Source organism: Lagopus muta, chromosome 5 (genome assembly GCF_023343835.1).
Source record: "Lagopus muta isolate bLagMut1 chromosome 5, bLagMut1 primary, whole genome shotgun sequence".
Taxonomy (NCBI): Eukaryota; Metazoa; Chordata; class Aves; order Galliformes; family Phasianidae; genus Lagopus; species Lagopus muta.
Window position 1 is genome coordinate 17,709,259 of NC_064437.1, and position 13,259 is coordinate 17,722,517.

The following is a 13,259-nucleotide window of genomic DNA, read 5'->3' on the forward strand; positions in this document are numbered from 1 at the left end:
TTCATAGGAGCCCTATGGTCTCTGCCAATGTCAGACAAAAGTCTACTCAGCAGAACATGCTCAGCTGCTTTGTCTACCTGCCAAAGGATTTGCCCAACCTGTTACACAGGTAGCAAGAACAGGGAAGCAAGGTTGCCTGGTGACTCCACCTGACAGTGCAGAACAGAAAGATGCCATGCTACACTGTGTGCTTCTGTGGTATACAAACTGCAAACTGAACTGCAAACCAATAAACATAACACATAGCCTCTGCCACTCAGCACACACTCACAGAATCAACTGGGCTAACGCTTGCAATTCTTTACAAGACTCTGATCACCATAGGGAGATAAGAGCATGGTTTTACTGGGAGACATTCCAATATGCTTTTCTTCATCCTTTTTCTTGAATCGTTACCTGGCAGAGGTAGGTTAGATAAGGCCCTGTTGGAGCTTGGCATGCACAGGCTGCCCAGGGAGGTGGTGGAGTCTCCTTCTCTGGAGATGTTCAAGACCTGCCTGGATGCCCACCTGTGCGACCTACTGTAGGGAACCTGCTTTGGCAGGGGGGTTGGACTTGATGATCTCTGGAGGTCCCTTCCAACCCCTGCAATTCTGTGATTCTGTGTGTGTGATTTTTTCAGGGTATTCAGGGAATTGCTGCATATACTTTCAGTATAAACTTTCAGGCCTGTAAATCAAAATTAACAAGTCTTGGGGCAAACCAGAAAAACTAAATAAATTTTAAAAAAGAGGCATATTTACACACACTAAGGAGAGACAAACCTATTCCAAGTCAAGACAAAAACAGAATAGGAGGAGGAAGAGTTGATCTTAAAAATCTAAATTTCTGCGTGCGTTTAATTCCTGCAGCTGAATCCTGAAGAATTCTTTAGAATCAAAACTGAATATAAACAGAAGCATATTTAATGAACAAAATAAAACCGTGGCTAATATTGGATATGCAGGAAGCACCAGGTATTTTGCCTGAGTACTAACTTCAAATGACTGTTCTGAAATTTTCAGATTCTCTATTTGCTATTCATTTTTGTATTGACAGACCAGAGGAGGGGAAAACAGGCTGGAAGACGTGAGAGCTGAATCTAATCTCCATTTTGAATTCCAGTCTGAAATAGATCTGAATCAATCATGTCTTCAGCACCGCTGTGTGCCTCACCTAAAATGCTCCAATGAAACTAAATATTAAATGAGTGCCTCCCTCGTGCATCCTGGCAGAACTGGGCTGAGGTTTTCAAACCAATTTAGGAACTGGCAGAAATGGAACTGGGTTCTCAAAGCTTGAAAGTCCCAGTCCTGAAGAAGAAACAAAAAGAGCAAATGTAACAGTTCTGAAAATATATACTTAAGTAAGCACAGATAAATACTGGAGACTTTAGGAAATATCTTACATTCAGGTGTTCAGGTGTTTGCAGAGGAAAAGCAGGCAAGTTCTATATCAGCTGTATATATCATCTCTAGTATTTATTTCGTACACAGCCAATTTTCCTAGCCTTAACCCACAAAGCTTAGGAGGAACTTAGGACATAGCGAAGCAGAGATCAGTTGTGCCACATATTCATTTACCTGTGGGTTAAATAAAACAAAGAATGCTTCACTTCATTTTTTGAGCAGGCTGTTTGTGTTTCTGGAAAGTGCTGATGCTCTGTGATATCTGAGGAAGATAGCACTAGGACTGTATATACACTGTATTCCTTCTTGCTTTCTTAATAAAAGAATAATGAGCTCAGTGGTGCAGAAGCAACACAACATGCTGCTATGAAGGAGACCTCAAAGCCCACTCAGCTGCTTCACTGGTGTACATTAAAATTAATGAGTTTCTGCTACAGAAGGAAAGAGGTGTCCTTACATGAGAATGAGATCTATGATCTATGTACTGTAGCACAACTGCTGAGTAGCATAGAAATCTGCACAGCTCAGTCTCAAAGAATAAATTTCTTTTAATAGAAGTGAGGACGGACTGAAGATTCTATGTATTAAAAGAGGAGGTAGAAGAGCTTTCCATTTGCATCTTAAACACCTTCCTATTAGTAAAGAACAGAATGCCACTATAGCTCTCTTTCCCATCCCATTCATATAGCTAACAGAGCAAAAAATTCGCAATATTGAATGCCAGTCTGCACCTGAGGCTGCTAACTCAGCCAATGTAGCCACAATTTAATGGATCTCAATTACAAAGCCCTTATTTTTGTGTATGGGAACATCTATGTGGAGGTCATCACATTTCATTAATAATTTTCATTAACATATCCTTCACAGTGGTTTTGAGCTTTTAGTGCTTCCCAATTAATGAAGCAAACTTTTGAAGAAGCTATTAGCTTGGTACACAACACAGTTACAAAATAATGCTCTTTCATTAAGACAGCTCAATGTTATCTGAAATTTTTCAAGGCTTCATCCAGCTGCAAAGAGGAGTTAATAACACACTGCTACACTAACATCTCCTTGAGGCTTATTTCCTGCCTCAGATTTCCAGTGAGGAACAAAATGACTAAAATGTCTAGAAGCTGAATTTCAGGGGGACTGGCATCCAACAGTTCTTTTATTTAAAGCACTGTGGTCCTGACTTCTGTTAGAGGACTCCCTTTCCATAGGCTGATATCATTTCAGAGGGAGAACTTGCAGGCTTCTTATTGAGGACTCCCTACTGTCTGTGATTCATGCATTTGAACAGCCAACAAAGCATCCTTTGAGGGGCACTGAACCAACATCAGACACTGTGAGGCAGATCTCAGAAGCCAGGTGCTTCTGCTGAGTCTTGGCTCGAGCACTTTTGCAGTCTCCTAAGCTAAGGCAACTAAAATAAGCAGTCGTTTTTGTGAAATATTTGAAAAAAAATAATCCTCTGAGTCAAACACTGAGCCTTCCTGTCACCTGTCACCTGTCTCCAAGCCTGGAGACTTGGGCCTTTCAGTTCCAGGATACAAAAAGCCACGCAGTGACTTCTATGCGCAGTCAGAGCGTGTTTTATGTCTGAACAGCACATCAAAAATTTGGCAACTTCAGCTCAAACTATTTGTTTGAACAGATCTTCTGGCTGGAAAATGCCTTTACTATATAGGTACTCAACCTAAATATTTGCCTCAAACATTAAGAAACATCAATTTCTTCCTTTAAGTGATAGCGATACATTAACCTCAAAAATCTAAGCTAGATTCAACCATAGTATGGAGTTCCAAGTGCAAAATCATGGTAAAAATTAGAAAACCTGGACCATCTCAAACCTGCTCTGAAATGTCCTATAGGCAACAAATATTACTGTCTTGTTTGGGATCAAATATCTTGAGCAATTCAGAGCTGACATTTTTGCCCATTCCATTTCAGAGTTCATTACAACCCATGGGAGCTTGAGTTGACTTTTTTGAGGGAAAATAAAAAAAAAAAAAAAAAAACACAAAAAAAATAAATACAATGAAGCATCGACGTACATATATATATATATATATATATATATATATATATATATATATATATATATATATGTATATACACACCTTTTTTTTCCTCCTGTGTCTGTGATTTGTACCTGGAATTTTTGCCATGTCATTGACTTTGAACTTGGTGTTTTCACAATTTATCTGTCTCAGTCTACAAACTGCTTCTGTTCTAATTTAATCAGGTTCAGCCTATTAACAGTATGATGTAAAGGCCCGTTATTTTGTTTATCTCATTAAAATCTAGAAATCTGCTATGCTGCCGTGGCATTAAACTGCAGTCCATCTAGGGGCATTTCATTAGGACTGCATTAGTTCATCATTACTGAAGTTTATTTTTCATTCAGACATGTTAGCATCCAAAAGATACCACATGAAGGAACATGACATTCAAAGGTCAGCCTCTGTAACTTCTTTTTGAAGGAAGTTTTTGGGAACATAAGAAAGAAAATGAAAATGGATTCCAGAAGAAAAGATTCCAGAAGTGGTTATTTACACAGTGTAAGAATACTTCTCTTGTCATTTCCCTGTTGCTTGCTGGAAAACATGTTTTTGCATCTCTCTCTGCTCCCCTGCTTTCTTAGGATGGACAAGCCTGAAGTTAAGTTCCAGATCAAGTACCTGAGAAATTTTGGAGAAATCTGGTCCCCAAAACCACCAATTCCATGTTCTCTAGTTCAGGCAATTCAAAACCCCAACACTGAGCATCCTGCTGAGTATTTTGTAAAACCTCAGACTTGGCTCTGGCAACGAACCAATTTTCTTTCTCCTTCTCTCTCAAAAAAGAAAACATGCCACATGGATGTGTGAGGTCACAGAAATGAAACAAATGAAAATGTACTACAAGAAAAAAAAAACAAAAAAACACATTAGCAAGGACTGGGCTTCACTAGAAATAGATCTGTAAAAGTTGTTGCTGACTACCTGACATCCTTGCTATACGTGTTTTTGAGGGTTACCTCAAACAAGAGCTTATCAGGTCCTATTATGGGCTTAATGCACTTGAAGAACATCTAATGTGGTCCTAGGACACAGCGTTCTCTTCAGCTTTATCCAAAAGAGATCTGGTGAAAGCACACCAAGACTTCTCCACGATGGGAATCAAAGCATGTCTGGGACAAGAACAGGACAAGCAGATTGACTGCAAAAGCGCATTCCTGATCCAAACTAGAACACTAATCTGAGCACACTAGAAGTACTGTACCTAACAGCTGAACATACCGAGGAATAAAATGTATTTCACACCACACCCAGAAATATACCTCTGAAAGTGGTATCAGAATGAATCTTCCACTGTGAGATGAAGCTATGTGAAAGACAAACTAGACGGGCAGGGAATATTTTAAATTAGACATAATGGAATAAGGCAATTTGAAGCAGCTTTACTCCCTCTAAGAATAAAATTTGCTTTCAAATTTTAGTTGAACAAGAACAGCTATGAGGCATATATCACAAAGCTGTGCACTAAGAGTGTGTTAGCCCACACGTGCCATTTAAAAACCAGCACTCCCTCTCTCCTTGTGTCCTGGATTTTCCTCCATTGTTATTCGAACTACACCAAAAAAATGAGGTTTTTTACGTACTGAAGATCTTAACCACTCCCAGCTTGTCCGGACTTTGTCACACAGAGTTAACCAGACGTATTTTGTTATGCCTAGAGATAAATAAGACTCTTCTGTTATTCAGACAGAAATGAAAACTTCAATGCAATCTATTTTTAGCACTCTACAATAGGCTGGAAAATATTAGCCATTGTATATATATTGTATATAGAATCATAGAATTATTAAAGCTGGAAAAGACCTCTAAAATCACCTAGTCCAAACATCCACCTACCACCAATGGTGCCTGCTAAACCACATCCCTTAGTACCACATCCGCACACTTCTTGAACATCTCCAGAGAGGGTGACTCGGCCACCTTCTTGGACAGCCCATTCCAGTGCCTGACCACTCTTCTGGAGAAGTTTTTCCCAGTATTCAAACAGAACCTCCCCTTGCACAACTTGATACCATTGCCTCTTGTGCTATCTTGTCCTATCACCAGCTTCACTGCCTTTCTCTGGATACACTCCAGGGCCTCCGTGTCTTTCTTGTAGTGAGGGGCCCAAAACTGAAAACAGTTCTCAAGGTGCAGCCTCACCAGAGCTGAATACAGAGGGTTGATCACTGCCCTGCTCCTGCTAGCAATGCTATTTCTGATACAAGCCAAGATGCCATTGGCCTTCTCAGCTACCTGGGCACACTGCTGGCTTATGTTCAGACAAGTATCAACCAACACCCTATTCTTTTCCTCTGCACAGTCCTCCAGCCACTCTGTCCCAGCGCTGTGACCAAAGTCCCATTGGCCTCAGCCCAGTGATCCACCCTATCCAGGTCACATATTTGTTTGGAAATATTTATGCACTTCAGAAGAGCGCAACTAGATTTCTATCGCTGCAAATCAGAGCAGTGCATCAGTCTCAGATGAAAGACTGGCACTATTTCTTGTAGGAAAATGACACAGGAAATGACACAGTGAGGGTGGGTCGCTTTCACACACCAGAAAATTAAACAAGATATTATTAAAGATAACATATAAATTAATAACAAGAATGCTAATCTGAGAGAGGATGCAGTGCCAGATGAGCCATTCTTTACCCATTTGAGTGGCTCAGTTCTGAATGATCAAGGATAATATTTTCAAACCTGTATTGATTTTTAGCTAGGACGTGCTTTGCATTTCAACATTGTTGGAACATACCTCAGTTTCAAAAGGTCTGCATATGTACAGCTCTTGACTGAGCTAGATACCAGTTTGTACTGACATGTAGAATCCCACATGTGTATTTTCAGAGATATCATAACAGCTACGAGAGAAAAATACTCCAAACCAAGTTATTTTGTTTCTATCGCAGTAAGAAGCACAGGTACTTCAGTGATTTCGGACTCCAACACGGCTGCAGGCACAGCTGCAGGAGGCACCAGCAGTTAACGATTAAGCTCGCCGGCGCCCCGCAGCGCCCAAGGACACGGGCAGCGCCCAGCCGGGCACAGCGGCCGCGCAGCACGGAGCGCCGCCAGGGGGAGCCGGCAGTGCGCTGCGGAGCGAGGGGCCTCCCTCTCTCGACCCTTCTCCCTCGACCGTGCCTGCCCGGTCGGTGCTGCGGCCAGGCGTCGGACTGAAGAATGCTTTTTAAAGGAAGGTCTCTTTAAAGGTCGCTGTCCTGCGCCGGAGTTCAGAGATTCACGCTGCAGATTTCCCAGCCCTTGAAACTTTCACTGCAGACGGCAGAGGTCACTCGATAATGGCCCGTGCCCAGCCTGCCCGCCTCCTTAGCTCCTTGTGCTTACTAAAGCGCTTTCCCCGACTTTTCAATCTGACATACAACACCAATATTTCAAACCGCATGTTCTTTTGGGCAAATGCTTTGCAGATTGATGCAGACATTCTGTTTCGGAGGTACATGGTGAACCTCCCCAGTCTGAGCCGTGGCCTCAGGAGCCAGGTGTGGCATCCTGGCAAACGTGGAGGCACATTTCCTTCCATTCTTCACATACCACAGGAGCTGTAAATCAACGTGCCGTGGAAGTTGACATAGAAAAATTGAAGAGTTGCCATGAAATTATTGCCTTTAAAGCAACTTTGCATGAAGCAAAACATATCGATTCCACATCCAATATAGCACACTCATCATACTTGCAAGAAAATTTAACATTCCTGATCACAGACATTCAATTTTAGAATGCATTCACTATGATTTTTCCAGAAGACTGTCAAGATATATAGTTCATGATATGAAAGTTTATCACTTGCATTCAAAGCAACTTTTATCACCTGCCTAACATCCAGCAACTACAGTAAGTCATCACGCTTTACCTCACCCACTAATTTAGTTAGGCTTTGTCCAGAACAAAGGGCTCCAATAAATGCCAAGGGAAGAGCTGCACCTGCTTACAAATCACACAGACCCAAGCTTCTTATGCAGCAAGTTAAATATTTACTAGAATATAACCAGCAAGCAAATCAGTAGGTCTCTTGGATAATAAACTGATTTTTAGAGGAAGTATCTTTAGCAAGAATTTCTCAGACCCTGCCATTACTAAAATATCTCTTTCCATCTGCTTTTCTTCACAAAGTGGTCAGACTTTGCCTGGATGCATGCATGAATAAAGCACCATAACTTAGCACCAAGCGGATTTATCTCAGACTGTACATCTTTTGGTCCTCTGCCATCTGCAAAGTGGTTGTGAGAAACGTGACACAAAATACAGGCTGATGCTTTTGTTTCTGAACACCAAGGACACAAAAGGTAAGGTCCCCACTTCTTAAAATCTTTTCAGGCTGTATACTGCTCTTAGAAAATGTGACAATCATAATCTGCCTTCCCACTGTATTTTGATTCTGCTCTTTATAATGCTTTTCTCTTTCTTATGAAAAAGAAAAAAAAACCTGGCTTATACATGAGCAATTATGATGTGAATCTGGATTTTGAGTTATGCTTTTGGATCTGGGAGGGCAGGACAAAAACAAATTGGATTAATCCAGAACAGCTTTAATGTGTTTGTGCCAGTTCACAGTGGACAGAATTTACTTCAAAATTAGAACTCAGCTAATCTTAAAATACTGGTGTGTCTGTAATTGCTCTTGGGAGATGAGCAAAGCAGGAAGAGAGGATGGAAAGACAGGTGGCAAACAAGAGACAGGAATGTTGAAACATAGCTAAATTTAATCCAATTGTTCTAAATCTACTTCTGTTTGTCAAATCATATGGAATAATTTCAGACAGAGAAGAATGTGTGTTCTCTCAGGAAAGAAAGACAACCTCAGTCATTTTTGCCTGTTTTATTGTAAATTATAGCCTCTGATGTCAATAGTTTTGGTAGAGAGATTTGTACATTCTATATAAATAACAGATGAATTATGAACCAGTTTCGAATTTAACAAATTCCTTACATTTTTTTTCTTCCTCACTAGTTTAACTTTATCTGTTATTGATTTTTATTTCATTTAAATAATGCATATTGCATAATATATGGAGTTTTTCCTTGATATGCTTAGGTACAAAGTTAATTAATATGTTCCTACATAGATTCCTATGGGTTATATCTACTCTAGGAATGCAGAATCTCAGTTCTATTATCAACACACTATGCACAACATAAGAGATACTGAAATTACTCCACAAAGAGAGCCAAGCACAGAAAGCAAACAGATGCAGTGACGAAAAAGGAAAATCAAAATCTACAAACACAATGTGTGAATTACCAGCACACTTTGTCAAACCCTGTATTAATGGTAGATGTGCTTATATCACAATTTTTGCTCTAGAACTGGACATCTGTATTATCTTACATCAGTGAAGATAAAAATGTGCATACGTTGTAGCAAAATATGCCAAGATGTTATAAGAGTGTTGAAATTATGAATAAGAATTTTAAAATGCATTTATAGAAGTCATTGACATAAATTAGTCTAAAATAAAATCATTTGTTCTTATTTTTAGAATTTTTAGTCTTTTTAGAAATGATGCGGAAAGGAGCAGATAAATGGAGGAAGATAAATCCCTAATCTGTTTACATCTCTTCAAAGGCAAGGAAGAATCCCATAATGAATAGAAAAACAAATATACAAAAAGAAGACTTCTAGTCTCACTATCTAAACTATCTGTTGATAGGAAGCTGCTGAAATCTGACTCCATATTCTATAAGAAAGGGACAAAGTTGTTATTTCCAGAATATTTAGGTATAATTGAGACATCAGTTTTGTGCAAGAATTATTTAAAGTTTCAGAATTCAAGCCAAATACTACAGATGAGGCTAAATCTCCTGAGAGAAGGAGAAACGGCAGATTACTCCATATCTGCCTGCCATGAGGCTCACAGAGCTTTGTCAGAAATACCAATGCTGGACTGTGTGTCATTGCCAAAGGGTTAACAGACATCTTAGTACCAGCTTGGTTCTCTTTCAGGATGGCATTTCATTTTTTTTCTAGATTTGACAGTAATCAGCAGTTGAAATAGAGTTAAAAGTACTGAGTGCTCACATTAGAGATATAAAGACTGTACACATTAACACGAAAATGAACATAATGCTTGGGTTCATGTTGAAACATTCAGCTAACATATTTTCAAAGTCTGTGGAATCTAATTTGCCTACACGTTAGAGTTGTTATCACCTGCATTCAAAAAACAAAACAAAACAAAACCAAAAACCAAGGATATTCCAAGGATATTGTTTTGTCAACAGGAAAATTAGCACAGCACAAAGAGGCTCTGTAATCAGCAGAGGGAGTCTGCCACTTTCAGAGCAATTCATCAGTTTCAAAATGGTAAAAGTGCCCTCCAGAGGTTCCCATCTCCACTTTCTGCATGCAGCAGCAATCTAAAATCTAACTTTAATCCATTATAAACTGCAGAAATTTTCTTATCGAATTGGTGGAATGACACTCTCCAACAAAATCCTAATCAATATTGGTACGTAATTAGTTTAATCTCAGAATGTCCACCTCAACAAAGAACTGATCTGCTGACTTCATCTGAGAAGTTTTAAGCAGATGCCATTGAACACATAGCGAAGATTTTTGCTGATCACACTTGTGTAAACATCATCCACTTAAAGAATGAAAATAAATCTAACTTCAGGCATATTCTGCCTTCAGAGAAGGCTGAAATCAAATTCTGGAAGATTCAGTCCAACAAACTGTCACTGATACCCATCCTTTCCTGAAGAAAGAATGCCTGAAGTTGTTCCAATGGCTTATCTGGTCCTGTTGACTGAAAGTCATGACAAAGTCATCTCAGAAATCCAAGATCTACAAAAATATAAAGGCTTTCCAGTTTTTCAGCAGTGATCTAGTGCCATTCCCTTTCTAATTTGCACCAGAAAAATGTTTTTTAAAATCACATCTACAATTATCTCCCGTGGGTTATGATTTTCATTGGCAAGCCCTGGCTCCCATAAAGCTTAGTCTTAGACTTGTCCTCTAAAGCTAATGGATTCTCACATAAACTGCAACACTTTATCACAAAGTCGATTCACAGCGATTTTGTATCAGAAAAGGGAATGTTCAGAAGGAGCAGAAAGGGAAGATATTCCATATAACAATCTCCAACAGCACACTAAAATTTTTCATAACAATGAAAGACTTTACTAATACACGCCTGAGGGATTTCATTTCATTTTGAAGTTCTGAAAGAGTTTAACTGCTACTCACTGTATCACTGTATGTATTTTGACACTGTTGTAACTGTGTCAAAACAGAGACATTTACAGCAACAGGACTCCTTGTGGGACTGTGTACACAGAATGTGGCTATACAGAGCAAAAGTCAGATAGCAAAGAGCAGAGCTGTGATTGCCTGGCACCATCCGTATCACCTTCAGAATTCAGGCTAGGACTTGTGTAATCAGTCACAAATGCTGCACAACTGATAACAAAGCTTATGTGTGCACGAAGCAGCAAGACCCTTCGTTAATATAAGTATTAGGAAGCAGGAAAGAAAAGGTGTAACAGGTCACGTCATGAAATCTGAAGGTAGAAGTGTTCAAGAGAGGAAGGCTGGGCGCTAAGGGAAGTCTGGACTGACTCAAAGTGACAGTAATCACAGCCTGTTTGACTGTAGTCTATCAATGCACACAATGTCCAGCAGTGTTACATAGCAGCAGCAGTGCTGGTGATCACAGTTCAACACATATCCAAGTGTTTCCAGTACTTTCTGTTTAAAAAAAAAGTAACTTCATGGAGGCGTTTGAATCAAAGTAAACTCATCTGCACAATACATGCTCAGAACTACAGATTCAAGAAATCTTTCTCCATTTGTTCGAAGACACTGCAAGTTTTGGAATTCCAAGCAGAACTCACAATCTGGTGTGGAAATGTAGTTTCAGATTCTCCACCACTGTACATTTCCATACAGGTCTGTGAACAATGTCATTCCTAGCAAACACCATGAAGGTGTAGTTACAGCTTTTTTAAACCTATAGCAGTGAACCTTCATTTATCCTTTTGGAAAGGTTTCCTTTACTATAGCCAACACAGTTCTTTTATTCTATTTAATACTGCTTGCGCACATTCTAAAATAACTTTCCATACTGAATGCTAAATAGATTACATAAATCAAATTTCTCAAAAGCTAGATGGCAAGCATTAAGTATGAAAGGGAAACCTCTAATCAGTAGCACCTACTATCCACTAGCTAGGAGGATTCAATCATCCCACTTCGTACGCTGACTTAGAGGCACAGCAACAGCTTCAGATTACCCAGCTCCAATAAGGGAATATTCCTAGCATGGGAAAGTGTTGCACTTAAATAGATGATAGTGTTTAGTCCAACATTTAAAAGGTGTAGAGCAGCGCAAACAAGTTCAGAAGTATTAGATTATGGATTCATTGTGGTATACATTGAACTAAAGCTCAGTGATGCTACGCTAATAGCCTAATTCTTTAAATTCATATCATTTTCTACTTTAGACAAACCAGGCATTAAAAAAAAACCTTAGTAAAGACTTCTGGACAAATTAAATTATGAAGGAAGAGGTGAAATTTTTCCTGCTTTATTTTATAATATTGTACTTTAGCCTGTAATTAAATCCCTGAAATGAGCATACCATAGCTATTTTGAGGCAATTAACAAGTACAGGAAAGGTTTTAGAGGGATCATTGACAAAGCATTTGACAGGCCTTCCAGCTAATGTTCTTAATGAGAACAAATAGGTAAAACTGAACTTCTCAAGAATCCGTGCTGAGGGCCAGCTATCACATGGTGGATGGTCACTCACTAATCCTGCAAAGCAACTACTTCTAGCAATGGCATAGCTCATACGAATATGCAAATAAAGGTAAATGAATCTGTACTTCATGCTGGTTTCTTCACTTGTTCTTTTCTGGCAGTTGTTACATAAATGTTACAGAAACATGTGACTAACTTTGTGGTACATATTATATAAATTATGTATATAAGCTAAAATATAAACTATTTGTTCAGCTGGTATTTCCCTTTTCTACTCTGGTTTTAAGAAAAAAGAGAGATCATATCAATTATCATAATACGTAACTATGAAATCTGGTCTATCTAAAGCTTGTTACACAAGATTGGAACATCTTTGTGTGTCCTCTTGTAGCTTCATTTCTGTGGTTCTGTATATTCAAACTGAGGCATTTCTGAATCTACAAAATTACTCTAACTGTAAAGTTATTCCATACAATAAATACGTCTGAGAAATTACTCAAGAGATCAGAATTTTATATCCTAAACATAACACTCTGCCACACTATAGCTGTAGATTGCAGGGAAAAGATGAAGTCAGCAGGTATGCTGTTTTGAGAGGTCTGAAAATACTGTCAAGAGGAAAAAAAAAAAGCCTGATTTGTAGCACCACAAATCCCTGGCCCAAAAAGTACACACAGTCTCTCTGCAGATAGCTCTGGCACTGCATCCATAATACCTAAGCGTTAGTGTTCATAGAACAGGACCGACCAACCAACCTACGTCAGGACACAGGCTCAGAGAACTTTGCACCTTAACAGCTTCACATAGAGGTGGATATGTGGCTCCTGTGCCCAGTTCTAAATTTCACCTGATGACAGCAGCCGAATTTGGATGTGTATCTATTCATCTTCCATTACTCTATCTAGAATGCGATAAGGCCAAGCCAAGAATTCAGGCTACAATCAGGTTTCTTCCTTAAATGCCTTCCTTTCTTGTTTGACACATTTCCTTTTCAAAAGGCCATCTCCTGTGAGAATAAAAAGCTCAAGAAGCAAAATAAGAGAATAAATTTCTTCCTTTCATGATTAGATGTTAAGGATACTCATCCTTCATTACATTCCCAATCCTTTTTCAAGCTCAC

General features: G+C 39.2%; 1 protein-coding gene across 1 annotated transcript in view; it reads left to right on the top strand.

The window, feature by feature from the left end:
• The first annotated feature begins 7,450 nt into the window (after positions 1-7,450).
• PALMD (palmdelphin) overlaps positions 7,451-13,259 on the top strand; it is a 49,033-nt gene continuing 43,224 nt past the window's right edge. The window contains exon 1 of the mRNA XM_048943888.1: positions 7,451-7,721. The gene's annotated coding sequence lies outside the window, so the exon portion shown is untranslated. The remainder of the gene's footprint in view (positions 7,722-13,259) is intronic.